Here is a 20,925-nt window from a genome sequence, read left to right on the forward strand (position 1 = left end):
AGCAACCATAGGCGCTCTTCTGCCTAGGATCTGAGAGTAGAATTCCCTGTCCTGAGCCCCATCTGCTCCACCACGCCAGTAGTCCTCCTCAGCCAAGGATTGCTACTCAAGGCTGAGACTAAGATCAATTGCTCAATTTCCCCATGGTCTTTAAACTGTGGGCTCCAAAAGTGGAAGCTGTTGCATTGACTGCTGCTGCCCTGGTGCCAGGGCTTGGACTGGACCTCTCTCCCCTCACACCCAGGTAAAAGAGCTTTATTACTGACCTTTGAAGCTATCTTTGGCATTTTGGGGTTGAGAAATCTGGAAACTGCAGCTGCTACACAGAGTTCTATGCCCTAAAGCCTGTTCCAGTCCTGTCCATGCTGTACACTATGGTGCAGGCTGTGCTGTGCTCAGCTCCAAGCCCGGAGTGACAGACCTTTCCTGTCAGTCTTCCAATCAATCTTAGGCTGGAAATCTCTTTCATTCTGCTGTTTTTTTGGCTTCTGATGCTCTAGAGTTTGCTTAGAGTCGTTTTTACAGGTATTCTATGGGCTATGGGGGCAGAGCTAGAGCAGGTCTGTCCTACTACTCCACCATCTTGGCTCTGCCCCAATCTATGTTTCTCCAAATGAATTTGTCTTTCAAAAACATAGTCTCCAAGGAATATTTCATGCTACTTGAATTAATTATATTGTGTGAGGCTTACCCCCTATCATAACATGGCAAGTTTAAGTTCTGTTCAAGAACACTGATTAGGCAGGACAGAGCAGTTCAACTGAACCTCAGTACATTTCAGTGGATAACTTGCCAGTTGCACTTAGCTTAGAGTAATTTACCTTAATCTTTCTCCTAGATGAAGACATATTTCCGAATGTGAATGTTGATAATTATAGCATTTAGCTTCCCAAGGAAAATTTTAGAAAAATGAAGCTGTTACCAGAAAAAGAATAAGCGGAAAGAAACTGAGAAGTAGGCAAATTTTTTCTTCCTGAAGCTACAAGATTCCTTTGCTTTTTCTTTTCTGATACTTCTAAAGATCCAAAATTATCAAAAACAACAACAAAAAATAGCATTTTCATAAGCAAAGTATTGGAATATAAAAAGGGAGTTACTTCTGACCAAGTGAATATATTACATATAGCTTGCTTTTTGACATAAATTGTAACAAATAGAATTTGTTGCTTTTCAAAGTTGTCGTACTTAGATGTTTTCTTCTGAACTTACATAAGTTATCTTTCATGGATTTAAAAAGATGTTTCAATGACTCTCTTTTCTATTTTACTCTTTTTGGAAAATCTATCAATGTATCCCCTTTCTCCCGTGAGTCCTCTACCAATGAAAAAATAATGATATGGTCCTTGTGGTAAATAGGCACAGTGCAACATTACAAATTCACATTTTTGTCATGTCCAAAAATTCACCCCCAATTCTGCACCAAGGTTCTGGCAGTGTTTGCAGAGATAAGTAACCATTTAGGAGAGTTGTTGTAAAGGGACAATTGCAATACTCTGCATCAAATTGAATGTGGGGAGTGAAAGATTGAGGAGTGATGACATCTAGATTATGATACTAATTAACTGGAAAAATGCTGGCACACTTCACAATAACAAGAACCTTAGGAAGAGGGAAGAGATTTGAGAGGAAGACAAAGAGTTCAATTTTGTACTTATCGATTTTAAGACCTCATCACATTCTGTTTGAGATGTTCAAAAGAGAACAAGTGATACAAGACTGGAAGGTAGAAAAAAAACCTGACTTTGATAGATACATATAAAATCATCTCCTTAGAGATGATAATTGAGTCGGTTGTAGGTGATGAGATCACCCACAGAAAGCGTATTGAGGAAGAAGAAAAGAGAGTGTAGGACAATCACTGGGAGGCACCTATGGAATAGAGCAAAGGAGATTGAGGGATATCAGTCAGGAGGATTGAGAACCAGGAGAAAGGGGTGTCATAAAATTCCTAAAGATGGAAATTGAACTGTAGTAAGTGGAGTTTTAAATACTTTAAACATTCTGCAGTTATTTTGAATGAAATATCTTTTTTCTGTTCTTTCTGGAACATATAGGAAGACTGATGATTTATGTTGGTTTATTTTAAATCTTCATATTCTGGTGGAGTCAAGATGGCGGAATGAGAGCTCCTACACAACAAAGGTTTATGGCAAAGTCCTTCCGATACCTCTACAATGAGAATCTGAACAAATTCTAGAGTGGCAGAATCCACTAGGAAATAAAGTGGGACTGATTTCTAGCCAAGGACAGCCCAGAAGGTTGACAGGAAGGATCTGTTACATGGAGCTGGGAGAGCCCAGAGTGAACAAGCTGTATCAGCATGTACTCTGCCATAGCAGAGCTACGCAGAAAGCAGAACACTGCCCTTTCTCCAACTTATCAGCCCAGGATGGGAGTCCAGTGGAACTGAGCAAGAGAGAAGCATAGAACCCCAGGTAACAGCAGCAATGCTTCTGAAACTATCAGCCAGCAGATTAAATGTCTGTAAGTTACCCACTTGAACCTCCAGCCAAGTTGCAAAACTATCACAAATAACCAAGGCAGGAATAATATGCCAAAGGGGAGTCTTCAATTCTGTTATTGTGAACCTACTAGTTAATAGGGGTTAAGGACAGCAGTAGTCTTCTAGAACATCCAAGAACAAGCACACAAGAGTATTGTTCAGATTAAAACTTAAGACAGCATTTCCTGAGTTAAGAAACAGGAAGGCAGTAAATAGACTTTGCCCAGATCACTTTCCCAGCCTGAACTGCTGAGAGCTCAGTATAACACCACACTTTATAACCCAAGAAAGCAGCACAAGGATCCAAGAAGACAAATGCTTAGCCTGGATAATCCCCCTTAAAAGTGCTCAAACACTAGTACTTACATAAAGTTCAAACTCAAGACATAGACTATGAGAATAAAAAAAAAAGCAACAACAAAGAATCCCACGATGAATAACTCTACTGATGATAGAGATGGTCAAGAAATACACTCAGAAAAAAATAATCACTTTAAGTCATCTACAAGGAAATTGGAAGAAAAAAACTGTTACAAGTCCAACCTTAATTCCTGGGAGAGATGAAGCAAAGGTTTTCTTTTTAAGAGCTGAATGGTTTGTCTTTTTTTTTTTTTCAAAGAAAATAAAAGCATTAGAGGAAAAATGTGGAAAGAAATAAAAGTTTTTGAATAAAAATGTAGAAAGTGTATTACTGATTTGGAACAACACATATATAATATAATTCAAGAAAATTGATTCTACCTGAAAATTAGAACTGAGCATATAAAAGTTAGGGGCTCCTTGAGATAATAAAAATACTAAAACAAAGTTAAGAGACTGATAAATTAGAAGAAAATATAAGCTATCACATTACAAAAATTCACTCATGGGAAAACAAATAAGTAGAAATAATTTAAGAATAATCAGAATATCTGAAAGCCATGATCCAAAAGGAGCATATTGCTTATGTTTTAAGAAATCATAAAAGAAAACTGCCAAGATCTCATAGAAGAATAGTGCAATGTACAAATACAAAAAAAAAAAAAACCCACTGACCACCTCTTTTTAAAAAATCCCAAAATTAAAACTCCCAGGAATATTGCCATCAAAATTCAGGCCTTCTAGGTCACAAGAAAAATACTGCAAAGAATAAGAAAGAATTCACGTACAGAACTATAGTCAAAAGTTGCTCAATACTAGAAGTCACAAGTATAAACAATGGAGAACTTGGAGAATGTTATTCCAGAAGGAAGTCGTTCCAGGCTTACAATTTAGAATATACAGCCCAGAAAAAACTGAGTATAATCATTCAGGGGCAAATAGATACCTTTAGTTAAATAGAGGACTTCTAAACATTCTTGATGAATAGATCAAAACTGAAAAGAAACTTTGAAATACAAACACAGGAGTCCCCTGAAACATAAAAAGTATACATATATGAGTGAACACACAAAGGGGACTAAATAAGGATAGACTCTTTGGATTCTATTTGGAGAGATGATGCATGTATCCTCTCAGAACTGTATCATCATCATGGATCATGAAGAGAATCTAATTGGACAGAAGTCTTGGGAGTGGTTCTATTAGGTTTTGGTGATTTTAAAACAAGAATAGAAATGGAGGAGGAGAAGGGTAAGAAAAGTACAGAGAAAATGGAAAGATGGAGTATCAATTTACCCTCTCTTAGGTCTAAAACAAATCTTTAAAAGAAGATATGAATAACATTAACTGACTTTCAGAAATGTTACAAAGTAAAGGAGCATACCTTTTGTCAGTTGTGTATAATTTTTCACAACAATTGACTTTGTATCAGTGCATAAAAAGTTTGCAAACAAATGCAGAAAAACAAAAATATTGAATCATCCTTGCAAACAATTATGCAATAAAATGATATTCAATATTCATCTTTTGAAAAAAGATTAAAAATTAATTGGAAACTAAATAAATTTCTAAAGACTGGATAGATCAAAGAACAAATGATGGAGACAATCAATTATTTCTTTAAAGATAATAGCAACAATGAAACAAGATGCTAAAAGTTTAGTGATGCAGCAAAACAATATTTAAAGGAAAATTTATATTTCTGAAAACATTTTACTTTTTATTTCACATTTTCCGATGTGTTTTTATATCACCATAGTTTCCCCCAGGATCCCTCCCATTACCTTCTGCTAGAGCCATGTAATATAATAAATAGTATTTTTATGAAAATTTTTCAATAATAAAAAGAAAAAGAGCAGAAAAACAACAGACCAGTGATTTAGCCACATAATTTTAAAAGAATAGAAAATTGGCAATTTAAAAACCACAATTTAAACACCAAAAAAAAAATCCTAAAAATAAAATATGAGATTAACACAATAAAACAAAGAAAGGAATTACTAAATAAAACTATGAACTGTGTTTTTATTAAATTGTTTATTTTTGGTTTTCAACATTCATTTCCATAAAATTTTAAATTTCAAATTTTCTCGTCATCTTCCCCCTTCCCACACCCCAGGACAGCATATATTCTGATTATCATTTCCTCCAATGTGCCCTCCCTTCTATCATTCCCCCATCCACTTTCATTCTATTTTCCTGTAGAGCAAGATAGATGTTTATACACCATTGCTTATATATGTTATTTCCTAGTTGTATGTCAAAACAATTTTTAACATTCATTTTTAAAACTTTGAGTTCCACATTCTCTCCTTTCCTCCCTCCTCACCCACCCTCATTGACAAGGCAAGCAATTCAATCTAGTTTATATAAGGGTAGTCATGCAAAACACTTCTATAACCATCATGTTGTGAAAGACTTAACTGTATTTCCCTCTATCCTGTCCCACCCTCCATTTATTCTATTCTATTCTCCTTTGACCCCTCCCCCATAAATGTGGTTGCTTCTAAATGCCCCTTCTCCCAGTCTGCCATCCCTTCTACTATCCTCCCCTTATTCCTTCCCCACCCCGCTGCTCTCCTGTGTCATAAGATAAACTTCCATACCCTTTTGTGTGTGTTATTCCTTCCTGAATCCAAATCCTATGAAAGTAAGACTCACTTGTTCACTCTCACCTCCTGTCTTTTCCTCTCCATTGTAAAAACTCTTTCTTCTCTCTTTTATGTAAGATGATTTATTACATTCTACCTCTCCCTTTCTTTTTCTCCTATTATATTTTTCTCAATAGTTAATTTTATTTTTTAGGTATCGTATCTTCATATTCAGCTCACCCTGTCTCCCCACTATCCTCTGTCTCTCTGTCTCTCTGTCTCTGTCTCTCTGTCTCTCTCTCTCTATATATGTGTGTGTGTGTGTGTGTGTGTGTGTGTATGTATGTATATATATATATATATATATACACACATATATTGGTGTGTGTATATAAGCATATATATACATATATCTGTATTATATATTTACATATATATGCATAAATATACATAAATATATTATATATATATGCCCTCACACTATCTTATTACTAAGAAAGGTCTCATGAGTTACAAATATCATCTTTCCATGTAGAAGTATAAAATCTTCAACTTTAATAAGTCCCTTGTGGTTTCCCTTTCCTTTTTACTTTTTCATGCTTCTATTAATTTGAAAGTCAGCTCTGGTCTTTTCAATAGGAATGTGTGAATGTCCTCTATTTCATTGAAGTTCCATTTTTTTCTCCTGAAGTATTATACTCAGTTTTGCTGAGTAGGTGATTTTTTGGTTTTAATCCTACTTCCTTTGACCTCCTGAATATCATATTCCAAGGCTTTTGATCCCTTCTTGCAGAAGCTGCTGAATCTTGTGTTGTCCTGATTGTTTTCCCACAATACTTTTATTGTTATTCTCTGACTGTTTGTAATGTTTTCTTCTTGACCTGGAAGCTCTGAAATTTGACTATAATATTCCTAGGTGCTTAACTTTTAGATCACTTTTAGGAGGAGATAGGTAGATTCTTTCCATTTCTATTTTATCCTCTGGTTCTAGAATATCTGGGTGGTTTTCCTTGATAATTTCTTGGAAGATGGTGTCTAGGCTCTTTCTTTGATAATGGCTTTCAGGTAATCCAGTGATTTTTAAATTATCTCTCCTGGTTCCATTTTATAGATCACTTGTTTTTCCAATGAAATGTTTCATATTGTTACCTATTTTTTACATTCTTTTGGTTTTGTTTTATAATTTTTTCGTTTCTTATAAAGTCATTACCTTCCATTTGCTCCATTATTATTTTCTTTTCCTTTGTTTTTTGAAAAACTGTGAAGATTGTATGCATTTCAGTCACAAAGCACCCAGAACACAGCTACTGACATGGAAGTTATTTTTTTAATTTAATTTATTTGTTTTCAGATTTCAACAATCACTTCCACAAGTCTTAAATTGTCTCCTCCTCTCTCTCCCTTCCTCTCCTGTCCCCTCCCTCCCTTCGATGGCATGCAATGTGATATGGATTCTACACATACATCCTTATTAAATACATTTTCACATTAGTCATGTTGCATAGAAGAATTAAAATGAATGGGAGAAATCTTGAGAAAAACAAAACAAAACAAAGCATAACATAAGGAAAAAGAGTCTGCTTCATTCTGCGCTGTGATTCCATAGTTCTTTCTCTGGATGTAGATGGCATTTTGCCTCAAGAGTCCTTTGGGGATGTTTTAGGTTCTTGAATTGCTGTGAAGGGCTTAGTCTATCAGAAACAGTGACTGTTACTGTGTATAATGTTCTCCTTGTTCTGCTCATTTCACTTACCTTCAGTTCATATAAGTCTATCCAGGTTATTTTCAAGTCTAACTCTGCATCATTTCTTATAGTACAATAGTATTCTATCACATTCATATACCACAATTTGTGCAACCATTCCCTCAGTGGGAATTCCCTAAATTTCCAGTTCTTTGCTACCACAAAAAAAAAAGCTGCTATAAATATTTTTGTACACATGGGACCTTTTCCCACTTTTATGATCTCTTTCAGTAAAGCATTTTTTCATATGGCTATGGATAGCTTTAATTTCTTCCTCTGGAAATTGCCTGATCATATTCTTTGACTATTTATCAATTGGGGAATGACTTGTATTCTTGTAAATTTGACTAAGTTCTCTACATGTTTTAGAAATGAGGCCTTTATCACAGACAGTAGCTGGAAAAATTCTTTCACAGTTTTCTGTTTCCCTCTTAATCTTAGTTGCATTGAATTTGTTTGTGCCAAAACTTTTCAGTTTAATGGATCTAGTTCTACATAGTCCCTAACATTTCTGCACTTGACTAGCATTTGCTAAGTACCTTATCAATAAAAAAGGGAGTTTTTGAAAGTTGCAGGAGGTTTCCTTTTGAATCTTTAAATTGATTTGGGGAAGGAAAGCACCTAGAAAAAGGCATTCAGAACTTTTGAAATTGTTTATCACCTCCTGCTTTTGACATCTTTATAAAACAAATGTCTACAGAATGCTACCCTGGAACTCACAAACTGGGGAAAAAATAGCACTGCTTTTATGTGTGTCTCTTGTCTGTCTTCTAACTTGTCCATTGTGAAAAGACAGAAGGAGTTTCTTTTTTTTTGAGAAAAAAATTTTGCTTTTTGTCCCTACTTTTTGTCATGGTCTTTGGGATAAAAAGACATGAGAAAAGAGCTAGTTCAGCTTTTAATATAATGGGAGGAAAGAAACACAGACACAAAGACAAGGACAAAAATATAGGCTATATTTTGGTGATCTCCTTTTTGTAAAAACAGGAGCATGAGCTTCATTACTCTTTAATGGAAAACACCTCTCCCAATATTTAGATTGAGAGTCATCTTGAAGAATAAATCTTTGAAGGTTTAAGAACCCTCAGCCTAAGGCCAAGACCCTGCTTTACAGGAAGTCAAATCCTCTAAGGTAACAAACCTAAAGGCTACTCAAAACAAGTAAATGTTGTAATTTTTAAGATTTCCTAAAAAGAGAGTACAACCCCTTCTTAGTAATATGTTCAAAGGCCTAAATTTCTTTCAAAATTGAGAGTCAACCATCAACAATCTTTTGTCAAGATTCCAAGCTCCTTAGGGAGATTCCCCCAGCTTTATATGGAGAATTACCTTAAAATTACAACACTGAGCATAGAATAGCACCCAAAGAAAAATGTAGAAGTAATTATACCTTTTCCTTAATTGGGTATGTAACTCATGCCTTGCAGAAGATTTTTGAGGTGCTCTAGAAAAAACCCTCACTGGGACAGAGTCAAGATGGTGCAGTAGAAGGATAGAACTGTAGAAGCTCTACCCCCACAACTGATAAAATACCTGTAAAAAATGACTTTCAACAAATTCTAGAACAACAGAAGCCACAAAACAACAGAGTGAAAAAGATTTCCATTCCAAGACAGCCTGTAAGGCTGACAGGAAAGGTCTATCAAACCTGGCTAATGATAACGCAAGATCTAGCAGCTTATGCATTAAAAGATCAAAGGACTTGGAATATGATATTTTAGAAGTCAATGGAACTAGGATTACAACCAAGAATCACATAGTCAGAGTGAAGATGGCAGAGTACAAAGATGCATATACTCTAGTGCTTCCCCCACAGCCCACAAAATACCTGTAAAAAATGATTCTCAACGAATTCTAGAGCAGCAGAAGCAACAGAACAACAGAGTGAAAGAGGTTTCCAGCCAAAGGTAACCTGGAAGGCTGACAGGAAAGGTCTATCTCACAGGACACTGAGCAGAGTGGAGCCCAGTCTTGGCCACATGGCACTGGGAGGAACAGGACTTAAACAGACATCCTGGGCAGAATTCCCAGCAAGGAGGGTCCCAGATCCCTCAAACCAAAAACAACAAAGGAAGCATCAAAGGTCAGTGTGGGAAGGCTTTTCAAGCAGGGCGAGAAAGGAGAAGAGGGCCTCCCAGCACTGACCCAAGGCAGCAGCAGAGGTGGCAGCAGCAGGCAATAAGGAGCAATGGTGGCTGTGGAGGCAGCCTGGGTCCATTGTCCAAGTAGCTCAGCTTAAAGCTTCTGGGGGAATTGAGCAGGGAATCTAAACCTCAACCATGAGCATGGTCCTGGGGGGAGGAGGAGCACTAGGACCCTCCTCTTGACAAAGGATTCAGAAGTCAAGTAACTAGCTGGGAAAACGCCCAAAAAATGGAAAAAAATAAGATCGTAGAAGGTAACTTTCTTGGTGAACAGGTATCTACTGCCATCCTTCCAGATCAGGAAGAAGAGTGCATACTGTCAGAGGAAGTCAAGGCTTCTGCTTCCAGTAGTTCCAAAATAAATATGAAATGGGCTCAGGCCATAGAAGAGCTTGAAAAATGAATCAGCAGCTTGGTACAGGAGAATCAAAAAACTTCGGAGGAATATAACACCTTTAAAAAAAGGCTAACTTAAATGGAAAAAGAGATCCAAAAAGCCAATGAGGAGAAGAAGGATTTAAAATGCAGAATTAGCCAAATGGAAAAGGAAGTTCAAAAGCTCACTGAACAAAATAGTTCCTTACAAATGAGAGTGGAGTTCAGGAAAGCTAGTATGATCAGCCAAGAAGTTGCAAAACAAACCAAAAGACTGAAAAAATAGTGGGGAGGAGCCAACATGGCTGAGTAGAAAGAAGAACATATGCTTAGCTGGTACCCCACAGTCCATAAAATACCTGCAAAGAAGAATTCTCAACAAATTCTAGAGCAGCAGAAGCCACAGAACAACAGAGTGGAGGAGATTTCTATCCAACAGACACCTGAAAGACCAATGGGAAAGGTCTGTTGTGCACAGCACATGGAACAAAGCCCAGTCCTGCCATTGTTGAAGGTCTCCTCGTAAACCCCCTGAGGGAACTGAGCCCTGTGTGGCAGCCCTGCCCCCACCTGAGCACCTGAACTTAATCTCACACTGATAGCAGCCCCACCCCCGCCAAAAACACCTGAGGATTGGGAGGAGCTCATTTGAATCTCAGCTTCCAAGTGCTGGTTGGGCAAAACTGGAGGCAAGGTGGATGTGGAGAGGAAACTCAGAAGTCTAGTACCTGGTTGGGAAAATGCTCAAAAAAGAGAAAAAAATAAGACCATAGAAGGTTACTTTCTTAGTGAACAGCTGTCTCCCCCCGTCCCTTCAGAGAAGGAAGAACAAGGCATGCTGTCAGAGGAAGTCAAGGCCCTTGCCTCCAAAGGGAATTTAAACTGGGTTCAGACAATAGAAGACCTTAAAAAACAAGTTAGCAGCTTACTAAAGGAGAACCAAAATAATGCTGAGGAAAATAACAGCTTTAAAAAGAGGCTAACTCAATTGAAAAAAGAGGTCCAAAAAGCCAACAAGGAGGGGGTTTTAAAAAGCAGAATTAGTCAAATGGAGGAGAAGGTTCAAAAGCTCACTGAACAAGATAATTCGTTAAAAGAGAGAATTGAGTTCAGGGGAACAAATGACTATGAGTTAAACCAAGAAGTTAGTAAGCAAAACCAAAAATTTGAAATAATAGAAGATAATGTGAAACAACTCATTGGAAAAACAACTGACCTGGAAAATAAATCCAGGAGAAACAGCTTAAAAAATTATTGAACTACCTGAAAGCCATGACCAAAAAAAAGACCCTAGACATTATCTTCCATGAAATTATGAAGGAAAACTGCCCTGAGGTTATAGAATCAGAGGGCAAAATGGATATTGAAAGAATTCATCAATCACCTCCCGAAAGAAACCCAAATAGAGAAACTCCTAGGAATATTGTGGCCAAATTTCAGAGTTCCCAGATCAAGGAGAAAATACTGCAAGCAGCTAGAAAGAAACAATTTGAGTACTGTGGAAATACAATCAGGACAATACAGGATATGGCAGCTTCAACATTAAGAGACTGCAGGGCTTGGAGTGGAATATTTCAGAAGTCAAAGGAACTGTGATTGAAACCAAGAATCACCTACCCAGTAAATCTGAATATAATATTTCAAGGGAAAAAATGACCATTCAGTGATACAGAAGACTTTCAAAAATTCATGTTGAGGAAAAAACCAGATCTGTATTTAAAAAGACAAGAATGAAGAGAAGTATGAAAAGGTAAACAGAAATGAAAAATCATAAAAGACTCTCTAAAGCTGAACTGTTTACATTACTACATGGAAAGAAAGTATTTTTAACTCTTGAATCTTTTCTCAGTATTTGGATAGTTGGAGAGATTGTGCATACACACACACACACACACACACACACACACACACATAGATTGTATCAGAAGAGATGATATCCACACAGAAAAATAAATAAAATAAAATAAAAATTAAGGGGTGAAGGAGGAAAATTCCAGCAAGAGAAAGGGAGTAATGGAATGGGGCAGGATATAGCTCATGAAAGAGATAAAAAATATTATTCAATGGATGAGATAAGGGAGAAGGGGAGTAGGGGGAAAATAAAGCTACTCTCCCCACATGTGGCTGAAGGAGGGAATGACACGCTCATTAAATTTGATATAAAAATTTATACCACACCACAAGAAAGTAGGAAAGGAGGTGACAAGTGGAGCGAGGGGAATGTTAGAAGGGAGGGCAAATGGAGAAGAGAGTCACTAGTAAAAAACACTTTGGAGAAGGGACAAGGTCAATTGTAGGGGAGAAAATTAAGGGGGATAGGGTAGGTCAGAGGGCACCATAATTAGTATTACACGACATAATTACCATGGAAGTCTTTTGCAAAACAACACATATTTAGTCTGTTTTGAATTGCTTGCCTTCTCAGGGGAGCTGGGACGGGGGGGAAGAGAGAGGTTGGAATTCAAAGTATTAGAAATGAATGTTGAGAGTTTTTATTGCTTATGATCAGGAAATAAGAACTACAGGGATAGGGGTATGGAAATTTATCTTGCCCAGCAAGAAAAGAGCAAAGATGAGGACTGGAAAAGGGTGGGGTGTGATGGAGGGGAGGGTACATTGAGGGAAGGAGTAATCAGAATACAAGGTATTAGGAAGAGGGGGGAGGGGAGTGATGGGGAAAAAAATTGGACATGTTACAAAGGGAAATAAAAGCAATTAGTATTAAAACAATAGACTGAATTAATTACTGAGAATAAATCAATGACATGTTTAGTTTGGAGAAAAGAATGTCAGCCTAAATTGGGTAAAATTTGGCATTGATGGAAAAGTTAAGGTTTTAATGGTAAATTTGATTTTATGATTGCCATTTAATCAGAAACTACAACATGTATAGAAAGGCATATAAGTCACTTAAGACTTGCGTCAAAAGATGTTCCTTAGCCAAAGAGAAACCATCATCATATTTGAAATCTAGTTATTGGAACTTGCCATTTTTAGATGCTATGGGACTATTAAGTGACTGTTCTTCTGAGTCTAACTCCTAGTATGGATAGCAAGAAAGGTGATCTGTGCCTCCAATCCATGATGCCAGTAAGCTGATGAGATGCTGGTATGAGCTGCATAAGATGATCTCAAGGGAAGGGTGGGAGAGCGGCTGTTCAACATAGGCTGAGGTGGGATTCTCCTGACTCAATTCCCGACTGACACCTGGCAGACTTTAAGTCTGACTGAATGCAAGTGGATAATCTAATCCTGCCTGGAATTGACATGAAGTTGGGGATATATTGTATCCCTGCAATGTCCCTACTCTTGGTGACTATTTCCTATAGTCAAAAGGATTGTAAGCTTAATACCAGATCTATTCAACTATAGATTATTGGTAGGGGAACATCCGAGGTTGTCTAAAATTAAGCTATTACACATAGGACTTTGGACTAACAACAATAAGTTAGGGTCTTTTAATTTTTAGTAATGCTGTGGAGACAATTAGGTCAAGAGCTTGGGAAATTAGCACATAAATATCATTTGTGTTTCAGTTGATTAATGTTTAAAAAAAATTCTTTTGTGGTCCATATTGTAAATGCTTTAAAAAGAAGTATCACCTGATCAAAAGTTTGAATTGCTTTATCTCTTATAAACTGTGTTAAAAATAAATTACTAAAAAAAAAAAAAAAAGAAAATTAAAAAAAAGAAAAATAGAAGACAGTTTGAAACATCTCATTGGAAAAACAACTGACCTGGAAAATAGATCCAGTAGGGACAATTCAAAAATTATGCGACTTCTTTAAAGCCATGATCAAAAAAATACCCTCGATATCATCTTTCATGAAATTATCAAGAAAACTGCCCTGATATTCCAGAACCAGAGGGCAAAATAAATATTGAAAGAATCCACCCATCACCTCCTGAAAGAGACTTGAAAACAGAAACTCCTAAGAATATTGTGGCCAAATTTGGAGTTCCCAGGTCAAGGAAAAAGTATTGCAAGCACCTGGAAAGAAACCATTCAAGTATTGTGGAACTACAATCAGGATAACACAGGATCTGATAGTTTTTACATTAAGGGATTGAAGGGCTTGGAATAGGATATTCCAGAAGTCAAAGGAACTAGGATTAAAACCAAGAATCACCTACCGAGCAAAACTGAGTATAATACTTCAAAGGAAAAAAATGGCTATTCAATGAAATAGAGGACTTTCAAGCATCTATGATGAAAAGACTAGAATTGCATAGAAAATTTGACTTTCAAATACAAAAATCAAGAGAAGCATGAAAAGGTAAACAGGAAGGTTAAATCCTAAAGGACTTTGTAAAGCTGAATTGTTTACTTTCCTATATGGAAAGACAATATTTATAACTCTTGAGATTTTTCTAAGTATTTGGGTAGGTGGAGGGATTGAACATACACACTCACACACTCACACACACACACACACACACACACACACACATAGACAGAGAGTACAAGTTGAGTTGATCAGAAGAGATGATATCCATAATAGGGGTGAGAGGAAAACAGTTGGAGGAGAAAGGGAGAAATGGATTGGGGCAGACTGTCTCTCATAAGAGAGATAAGAAAAATCTTTTTCAATGGAGGAGAAAAGAGTGGAGGTGAGAGGGGAAAAATGAAGCTTACTCTCTTCACATATGGCTTAAGAAGGGAATAATATGCTCACTAAATTTGGTATGAAAATCTGTCTTATGCTACAGGAAAGTAGTGGAGAAGGGGACACGTGGAGTGAAGGGAATGACAGAAGGGAGGGTAAATGGGAGAAGAGAGTAACTAGAAGTAAACACTTTTGAGAAGGGACAAGGTCAAATGAGAGAATAGAAAAAAAGGGAGACAGGATAAGATGGAGGATAATGTAGTTAGTCTTACAGAACATGACTATTAACGGAAGTCTTTTGCAAAACGACACATATGTAGCCCGTATTAAATTGCTTGCCTTCTCAATGGGGCTGAGTGATGAGGGAGGGAAGGAGAGAATTTGGAATTAAAAGTATTAGGAACAAATGTTGAGAATTGTTTTTGCATATAACAATGCAATAAGGAAATAGGGAAAAAAGAAAAAAAGAAATACAGGTAATGGGGTATACAAATTTATCTTGTCCTGCAAGAAAAGAGATAAGACAGGGATAAGTGAAGTGTGGAGTGTGATAGAAGGGAGGGCATATTGAGAGAAGGAGTCATCAGAATGCAGTGTGTTATGGTATAGGGGGAGGGGAGAGATGGAAAGAAAATTTGGAATTCAAAATCTTGTGGAAATAAATAATGAAAACTAAAAATAAATAAATTACAAAAAAAAAATTTATTTCACTCTGCTTTCCTTTCAAATAAATGTTATATTGTCCTGGCTGAAAAAAAAAGAAAAGAAAAAAAGCCCTTCTTTCAGATGGAAAATTCCACTGAGCACTCAGAAGAAAAGAGAAGGTCTCTAAAAAGAGAGTTTGGAGAATGAGGCTCCCTCCCCTGATCTCAATGAAACCTCCACACTCTCATGAGTAAATTCAATAAAGGTAAACTGAAGTACATATTCTCAGCAAAATCAGTTTTATTAACAATGACACATATAACTGTCAACAAAACAGGTCAGACTGTTTATCTTGGTAAGGCCAGTGACCCAAGTGAAAAGCAGGGGAATTCTCTTTGCTAAAACTCAGGAAAGGAAAAGGTTGAAGTAGCTGGGGAAGATTACAATGGGCAACGTCATGCTGAGAAAAGTGAGTTGATATTCAGGTATAGCTCATCACAACCCTCTCTGACAAATAAGGAATGTCAATCATGTTAAAGGATTCATCTGCCTCTTTTAAACTTTGTTAGGGATCCACCTACCTGTCCCCTTGGAGCAGATCAAATCTTCCCTCCTTGTACAAGGACAGGCAAGGACAGAAGACATATGTTTTGTGGTATGACACCAGGTTGACCCAGTTGGGACTTAACTGCCAAGAACCAGATTAGCAGCAGGAATGATAACCTTTCCTATCAACCACATGTTTAAACTAAGTTGGAGGAAATACTAAATTCCTCAGCTTAACTCAAGAACAGAGAAATGTAGCACATTCCTGAGCTTACCTCAAGAGTGGAGAAATGGGGCACATTCCTGAGCTTACCTCAAGAATGGAGAAATGTGACTTGGCAAAATGGTGGCTGTAATACAGAATAAGGTCATTTATAGAATAGAATGAATTATTAAATGATACGGAATAATAATTTTAATTTCCTGACTTAAATATTCTCCCTCTTTGATCCCTATCTGTCTAATCACTTCTCAATCTTCTTCCCTAGGTCATCGTCCTCCTCCCATGCTATGTAAGGGTAACTCCCTGAGGTTCTATTCTGAGTCTACTTCATATTCTTCTTCATATTCTTTATTTTGGTGATTTCTTTTGCTCCCATGGTTTCAACCATTATATCTGTGTTGGTGATTCTAAAATTTATTTATCCAGCCCTAATCTTTCCCTTGAATGTCAGCCCCAGCAGTCCAGCTGCCTCTTGGATTCTCAAACAATACATCCAAAATGAAACACAAGCTTGCCACGTATATCTCCACTTACATCAAATTTTCCTATTCTGTTGAGAGTACCAGTTGTCCCAGTGACTGAAGTTATGAACTAGGTTCATTACCTTGGAAACATCCTTGATTCTTCCCATTCTTTCACCTTCTATATCCATTTAGTTGTAAAGTCTTCTTTCCTAATCATCACCCTTTCTCTATTCACATGCCTACAATCTTAACTCAGGCCTTCATTCCTTCTAGTTAAGACTTTTATAATACCTTCCTTATGAATTTCTCTGCTATTAGGGAACCCTCCCATAACCATCCTCTATCCACATAGCTGCCACAATAACCTTCCTAAAGTACAAATCTGAACATCACTCCCTTGATTAAAAACTTTCAGCGGATTCCTCAAACCTATGTGATACAATATATCAAACTAAGCTCTCCACAATCCGGCTCTTACCTAAATGTCTGTTTTTATTTTTCGTTTTGGTTTTCACAGTGCTACCTTTTGCTGCAGAAAAAATTGGATTGCTAGCTATTCTGTCATCTCCACGCATTTCTGTAAGCTGTCCCTCATGCCTGTGTAAGGGGATATTCAGATTTCCCTGTATATAGGGAAAGTCTCTGAAACTTAAAAGAATTGATCTGTGGCCATTGCACTTCAGGACAGAATACATTATTTTAATCCCAGCCTCATAGAAATGGACACATAGGAGTCTGTGTACAGACACAGAAAATGAGGAGGAAATACTAGGGAGCATATTTGGATAGTTGATAGAAGCAACACTGCAATGCAGAAGCCTACATATGATTTTGACATGTGAGTACAGATACTGGAGTCTAGGTGCTGTAGGTTTGATTCTAGGACTCCCATTGTCCTGTTATTTTAAAAAGCAAATAACAAAATACTCTTACAAGTATGACTATGAGTATGGTTGATAGACTGAATGAAGCTTGCTAAACTATTCTCATTCCTCGAGATCTGCAGAAAGTCTACAAATGTTAATTATTTAAGCAAATATTTTCTACACAGTTATGCCATTTCTCTAGTCAAGCTGCCATAACTATTCATTTTTTCAAATAAGGCTATGACTAGTCACAAATGCTATGTGATATCTGTATGTCTTTACATGCAAAGAAAACTGCAACAGAGGGAGCCTGGAAAGGACTTATGTCTTGCCAGCTAATATCTAAAGAAGCCAACTTTTATGCACTGTCCAAATGTTATGAGCTATAATTGTGAGATAATTTTATGATTTGGATTTCTTAAATGAATATTATAATCCCTAAAATAGCATAGGATATTTACTCATGAGTACACAGACTTCGAAGATATAATAGGCTTGGTAAAAGTTTCTCATTGGCAGGTAGCCCAAAGATGATTGCCTCATGCAGAGTTCTCACTTTCTAGGTTTCTTTTCTTGTTTTTGTCTTTGGTGAGTCCTGGAATAGAGGTGCTGATTAAGGGAGAGTCCAGAACTGGCTGGCTGAGGGAGCAATGGGCTTAGAACTGAGAAGGAACATGCCCAAATTCTTATGGGAGGAAGAAATAGTTTTTCACATAAAAATGCAAACCTCATCAAGTGGAATAATGTAGTGATTATACCTGGAACAGCTTTTTCTCACCTCTCCCTCAAGAACCACATAGTACCATGTGATTGTCCATAAAGCCTCCTCTGAGTTTTAGCATTTTGTCCTTCCTCTTAGTACCTAGCATTCATTCATCTGGGTACTCATTTGATTCCATGTCTCTTATGCTCCAGTAAACTCTGTGAAGGGAGGGAAAGCTTCATTGTTTTCTTTGTATTTCCAATCCTCAATCAAGTACCTCACATAGAACAGTTGCTTAGTAAATATGATTGCTATAGTTCAGTCATTCCATTTGTGTCTGACTCTTCATGACAACATCTGGGGTTTTTTTGCTAAAAATACTAGAGTGGTTTGCCATTTCCTTTTGTAGCTCGTTTTATAGATGAGAAATTGAGACATACAGGGTTGAGTGACATGCCCAGGGTCACATATCTAGTAAAGCCTTGAGGCCAGATTGGAACTCACAAAGCTTAGTCTTTCTGACTTCAGGCCTAGCACTGGATTCATAGTTTCACCTACATTTTTCAAAAAGTTTGTAACAGCCCACACAAATCTTCTGCATTTCTATATATTGCCAACAGAGCCCAAGAACAAGAAATAGAAAGAGAAATTCCATTTAAAACTAGGGTAGACAATATAAAATATTTGAGAGTCTACTTGCCAAAACAAACCCAGGGACTATATGAACACAATTACAAAACACTTTTCGCGCAAATAAAGTCAGATCTACATAAGTAGAAAAACATCAGTTGCTCATGGGTAGGTCAAGTCAATATGACTCGACAAAATTACAATTCTACCTAAATTAATTTGCTTATTCAGTGCCATACCAATCAAACTATCAGATAATTATTTTTTAGAGCTAGAAAAAATAATATTAAAATTAATCTGGAAGAACAAATGGTCCAGAATATCAAGGGAACTAATGAAAAGAAATGCTAGGGAAGGTGGCCTAGCTCTACCAGATCTAAAATTGTATGATAAACCAGCAATTATCAAAACCACTTGATACTGGTTAAGAAAAAGAAGGGTAGATCAGTGCAAAATGTTAGGTACCCAAGATACTGTAGTCAAGGAATATAGCAATCTACTGTTTGACAAACCCAAGGACCCCAGGTTCTGGGATAAGAATGCACTGTTCTACAAAAATTGCAAACCTGGATAACAGTGTGGCAGAAACTGGGCATAGACCAATGCTTGACACAGGACACAAGAATAAAGTCCAAATGGGCACATGGTCTAGGTATAAAGAATGATAGATAAACAATTTAGTGGAGCAAGGAATAGTGTGTTTATCAGATTTATGGAGAAGGGAAGAATTTTTGAGTAAACAAGAGATAGAAAACATTATGAAGTGCAAAATGGATAATTTTGATTACAATAAATTGAGAAGTCTTTGCACAAATGAACCCAATGCAACCAAGAGTAGGAGGGAAACAGAAAACTGTGAAAGAATTTTTGCAACTAGTGTCTGTGATAAAGGCTTCATTTTTCAAATATTTGGAGAACTGAGTCAAATGTACAAGAATACAAGTCATTCCCCAATTGATAAATTGTCAAAGATATGAACAGGCAGTTTTCAGAAGAAGAAATCAAATCTATCTATAGTCATATGAAAACATTCTCTAAATCACTATTGATCAGAGAGATGCAAATCAAAACTCTGAGATACCACATCACACCTATCAGATTGGCTAACATGACAAAACAGGATGATGATAAATGTTGGAGAAGACGTGGCAGAGTTGGAACACTAAGTTATTTTTGGTGGAGCTGTGAGCTGATCCAACCATTCCCACCCCCAAGCAGGTTAGAATTAAGTTTGAAGATGTTTCTCTAGCTATAGATATATACATACACACACACACATACATACATATATAAACATATGCTTTCCCAAAAAAATTTTACTTATGATTTTGTTGTAATGTTTGTGCATATCTCATTTCCTATCTCCCTTGCCTCCTCTACTTTACCACTACCAGCTTCCTTGCCCTCCTATTCCTTGCCTACCCCTCTCCAAGTATCCCTATACTAATTGCCCATTCTTGTAAATCTAAACACCCTTCTATACTCCTCTTTTAACTGTTCCTCTAACCTCCCCTCTAAAGATCCATCCCTTGTTTTCTCTTCCCTCCCTATGCTTCTACCATTTTGTTTCTTCTGAATTTAAAAGACTTCATACTTTTCTAAATATACATGTATTTTTGCCTTTTAAATTTATACAAGATGGAAGCAGGCTTACAGAACTACCAGCCTTTCTCCCCAAACTAATTTCTCTGTATTAATTCTTCCTTTCTTCCTCCTGCACGTCGTTTGTGTGAGTGGATATACATATACATATATATATACATATGTATGTGTACATGTATATGTGTGCATATGTGTATATATGTATACACATGTATATATACATATATGTATGCACACATGTATGTGTATATGTGTGTATGCTCTGCTTTTTGATTGTTCCTAAATGCTTTTACTTTGTAAATTCGCACCACAATTAGGTTTACCCTAATCTTTCTTATGAACTACACAATTATTAATAAGAATCTTAGACATACATTTTACATTATACATATATCAAAAGTAATGGTCTGTCCTTATTGAATTGCTTATAATTAGTCTTTGATATGCACTTTATATTTCTCATGGCTCTTGTATGTGAAATCTTATATTAAGCTCAATTTGTTTTAACAAAATCTTGAAACTCTGAGGGTTGATTAAATGTCTATTTCTTTTTCCTTCTGTATTATGCTGAACTTTGCTGGGTATGATATTTTTAGCTGAAATCCCAGTTCTCTTTTGTTTACATATATGTATGTATGTATACACATTCTGTTCCAAGACCTACAGTCCTTTAATGTCTCTCCTGCTAGGTCTTCTGTGATGCTAATTGTGGCACCATCTTATCTAAATTGTTTTATTCTTGTTGCTTTTAAAATTTTTTTCCTTCAGTTGGGGGTTTCAGATTTTCACTATGATATTTCTATGACTTTTCTTCATAGTAACTATTTTAAGTGAAGACCAATTAAATTTCTCTACTTCTACTCCTCCCCCACCTTGTTCTAATGCTTCAGGATAATGTCTTTTATTCTTTCTTGCATTGTTA

At 36.6% G+C, this 20,925-nt stretch overlaps 1 long non-coding RNA gene across 4 annotated transcripts in view; it reads right to left on the reverse strand.

Annotated features, from left to right (window-relative positions):
- The window catches only part of LOC140519363 (uncharacterized), a 38,532-nt gene that overhangs the window by 8,957 nt on the left and 8,650 nt on the right, over nt 1-20,925 (reverse strand). The gene's annotated exons all lie outside the window — the stretch shown is intronic.

This window comes from Notamacropus eugenii, chromosome 1 (assembly GCF_028372415.1).
Source record: "Notamacropus eugenii isolate mMacEug1 chromosome 1, mMacEug1.pri_v2, whole genome shotgun sequence".
Lineage (NCBI taxonomy): Eukaryota > Metazoa > Chordata > Mammalia > Diprotodontia > Macropodidae > Notamacropus > Notamacropus eugenii.